The 4,244-nt window shown below is 39.5% G+C and overlaps 1 long non-coding RNA gene across 1 annotated transcript; it reads right to left on the bottom strand.

Annotated features, from left to right (window-relative positions):
• Positions 1 to 287: 287 nt before the first annotated feature.
• LOC127323365 (uncharacterized) lies at positions 288 to 2,878 on the bottom strand. Its single transcript, XR_007865618.2, has 4 exons — positions 1,707 to 2,878; positions 1,586 to 1,619; positions 648 to 723; positions 288 to 482 (listed from the first exon to the last, which is right to left on the bottom strand). It is a non-coding gene; the product is annotated as an uncharacterized lncRNA (long non-coding RNA).
• Positions 2,879 to 4,244: the final 1,366 nt, after the last annotated feature.

The following is a 4,244-nucleotide window of genomic DNA, read 5'->3' as shown; positions in this document are numbered from 1 at the left end:
TATAGATGGTCAAGGGGGCATACATGCTTAGGGTATGCATGCATAAGATCAACAAGGGGTTCAATATACTCGAGAGTAAGTATGCAGAACATCAACAAGGGGTTCAAGAAGGGTGTCAAGAGGTCGACACACACAAGATAAGTGGGCATATCCCTCACACTTAGAAGGTACACCAAGATCATGATAATTGCCACCATTTCCCTAAAGGGGATGGTAGGTGAGGTGTCAAAGAGAATCCAACATGCTCATGGTGAGCACGCTCCATCAACATAAGTAGATACCACACAAAAAATATCGAGAGACAAGAATAACAACAAAGTAACCACGATATGTGATTCAACATTCAGAGATCAAGAGATGGCTTGCCTTGGTTGGCTTATTTGTCCCTGGACTTCTTCAACTCCATCAAATATGTATTCCAACAATAAAAATAAAATCCCCGTCCGATTCCACTTCTTCTTCTTCTCCGGAAGTGTTCGCATCTATCGCCGGAAAATATAAAAGGAACACAATAAACACATTGCACCAACAAAACAACATTCAACAAACAACAACTAACCATGCAGCCAAGGTATAACATACTAAGGACTTATAGATACCACAAAACAACTTTAAGAGTTTTAATTTAGAAAACCACATTTATTTACCTAGTAGAGGTATGAGTGCGTCACAACTTAGCAATTGCCTCTCTCGGTTATCACCATGGTATAAACCAATTATCCCCTGGTAGATAACATCATGAAGAGGACAAGAGCATTAGTTTGACATCACAAACATTCAAAACATACTTTCAACATTTTTGGAAAAGTAGAAAACAGTTTTCCTAATTTAATTTGCTCACTTAACACTATACACAAATAGGAAGCAAACCATATACCACATCATTTGAAAACTTAAGCAAAACAAAAGAGCTAAAGTTAGGTTGCAGAGGTTTTGTTTTGCAAGCATAAAACAAAGGTTGCCCACCTCTACTAAAAAGAGTTGGTCAAGGGTTTTTAAATAAACCGAAAAGTTTTGCTTCAACAATGCATGCTACACATAAACATCACTAACAGCAACAAATATGTATGAACAGAGACTAATAAAAATTTTCCTAGATAGCCAGTACTAATACAAGACTAACCCAATTGGAATCACCCAAAAATATTAAACCTACAATTTTAGGAATTTCTTTGAATCTGACTGTACAGAAAACAAGATCTGTAAGCCATAAATCGTAGAAAAATCCTAAAAATATGAGGTCAGTTGCATCTGAAAGGTATTGACAATACGGTTCTAATGCAATTGGTTTCACTTGCAAATTCATCTCCAAGCTCATGGTATAAACAGACAAAGTCAGATCTGACCAGAAATTGATCTGTGAACCATTTCAATTTCATTAGGTCATTTGAAGTGAACCCAACGCCAAAATGAAGGTAATGGAGAGGGCTTTCACCCAAAGTTGAGTTTGCTCAAAAAGGTTTTGTAAAACGGAAGAAATCTAACAAACAATGATTCTGCATGTTTGCAGAACTTTATTTATCATGCAAAATCCGTAACGAATTTGAGGATGAGACCAACGCCAAGTTGTAGATATTTTAAATACCTATCTGCAGAACTTTGAACCACTCGATTTGGATCTGCACACGAGATTTGGCGGATTTTACAAATCGTACCAGAATCTGAAACAGCAAGAAACAGAAATTACTGCAAGGTTTTGGACGAACTTTGCTCAAGAACTTCAGATCTGAGGATAGCTCAACCTTCTCCATGCTTGGACCAACATGCACCTGCATCAAGATCCAATCTTAGCAAGGGAGGAAGAAGAAGAGGAGAGAAAACCATCTAGGATTGGGGAGAAGAAGGAGAGGGATGCTCTCATGGAGAGGGGGAGCTTGAGGGAGGGGGAGAGCTTCATCTTGGAGAGCTTTTCATGGCCATGGCCGGCCATGAAGCTAGGTGGAGCAGCAATTTCGTGGGGAGAGGTAGGAGGAGAGTGTGTGGGAGTGGAGGAAAGAGTGGGGAGTGGAAAAGTGAGAGCAAGTGAGGAGGGGGTGGGCTGCCAAGCCCCTTTATATAGAGGGAGAGGGGGTGGGCTGCCTCCTCATTGATTGGGTTGGTTGGGAGGTAGCCTCTTCATTGATTGGGTTAGTTGGGAGGCTGGTTTGGGGAAGAGATATTTGACCCAAGCTGAATTTATTTGTGGCATTGGGAAGGGACAAAGGAGGAGAGGCTTCCCAAGGTGGAGTAATTATGTGAGAGAGAGGGAAATGGAGAGGCATGATGCATGTGTGCCATGGCATGGCCGGCCACATATTTTTGGCCATGCACAAGTGATCAACAAGAGATAATTGCTACACATGCATGACACCCAAGGTTGAGTGCCTCACAAATTACTAAAATGGTGGCCTAAAAAGATATACAATTTTAGGCAAAGTGATACTAATGCACAAGGGTGCTAAAGTAGATGGTGGTGACATTCTGACCTGATAAAAGATGTGTCCAAGAGATGATGGTGGTGATGGTGATTTAGACAATGGTAGAGCAAGGCTAGGAGAGATGGTGAGTGAAGTAACCATATACTCACAAGGATGAATATGGTGACATAAATCATCAGTTCATGATGTCAAGGTGATGATGGAAAATAATAAAGGATTGAGATGGGTATGATGAAATATAAGTTGCGCTTCAAATAAGAGGTCAATTGGGAGTGGTTTGAAATACTCCCTGAGTCTAGGGTTTTGTTGAAGGGATTCCACTTGAAAGTATCAAATGATCATCCATACGATCAAGAATTGGATGATGGGGGATACAATGTGGTGGATCAGAGATGTGCATAAGATGTGCAAGTGTTGCCATTTAAATAGAATTCAGTTGAAAGGTATTCGAAACACCTCAATTGTCTAGGGACAATTGAGAAGGAAATTAATTTTAAAAAGACTTTGAAAAGGATTGAGAGAAGTTAGGTAGAACATAGGATTCAAAATGTTCTACTTACTTTATCAAGTAAGGTGGAGTTTTCTAAATTTTAAATAACCAAGAGAAAAACAAGAAATGGTATAAGTACCACAAGCAAGCCTTTTGTAAAAAGGAAAACAAAATAGAAAGTAATGTTTTAGAAATCAGTACTTGGTAGAAATGGGATGAAAAACAAAACCCATTTCAGTTCTGTGTTTTCTTTGAAGAAATATCCTGAAAAGATTTTATAAAACTAGAAGTAGTTTTGTGATCAAAACTAGAGAAGGAAAACAATAGGGTTTTTGAGAAAGAAAACTAATTTAGGGAGGAGTGTTCTCAAGTGTAGATGGTGGTTACAAAATGTACCCATCATTCCCACTCTTGGTCTTGTGAAGATTAAACTTGAATAAAAACCAGAGATAAAAGAGGAGGAAGTGATCTAGTGTTGAACATTGGATAGGGTACAAGATCAGGGTGAATGTAAGAGTTGTTATGGTAGAATGGGACATGCAAGACGTGGAAGTTGCAGATGGTGATGCATAGATGAGATCCATGCATTGAGGTCACCAATAACAGTTGTGGGTGCTTAGAGATCGACTGCCAAAGTTGGAATCTTATAAGCCCGCCAAAATAGATTGTTGACTTGGCTTCAGAATCAGCCAGGAGGAGTGGGTATAAGAGAAGGATGTAGCAAGGGGTAGATGATCCCCAAGTTTTGAATCAAGGATGGTTTGAGCTAGATTATACCACAAAGAGGAATTTTGAGAAGGCACACCCATGTTGCCATAAGTACAGAGGTTTGGTGTAGTGAAAAAGGAAAACAATTTTCCCTAAGCCACACATGTGTTTTATTAGGTGAGTTGTTTGTTTTACCACTAGGGGTGTTGTTCTTTGAGTAGCTCAAGACAAACTTAACAAACAGAACAAGACAATACATCTACCGACAGATCAAAGCAATTCATTACAACCAATGGATCAAGGCAATTCATCTAATTAGTCTTTAAAAAGTTTTTGTTCCCCCTAACTTTTGAAATAAGGACATCTAATCAGGGTTGCAAAAGTTGGGGTGTGACACTCTCACTAAATATCAAGATAATAAAGTGTTCGTCCTTAGTATGCACAGTTGCTAAGACTTGTCGTTTCGAAGCATCATGTGATGATCGGGTGTGATAGATTCTACATGTGCATACAACGGGTGCAAGCCAGATTTGCACATGCGGATACTAAGGTAACCTTGACGAGCCTAGCATGTACAGACATGGTCTCAGAACACGGGATACCGAAAGGTAGAGCATGAGTCATATGAA

This window comes from Lolium perenne, chromosome 2, assembly GCF_019359855.2.
Source record: "Lolium perenne isolate Kyuss_39 chromosome 2, Kyuss_2.0, whole genome shotgun sequence".
Lineage (NCBI taxonomy): Eukaryota > Viridiplantae > Streptophyta > Magnoliopsida > Poales > Poaceae > Lolium > Lolium perenne.
This window is presented reverse-complemented; position numbering and strand designations above follow the sequence as displayed.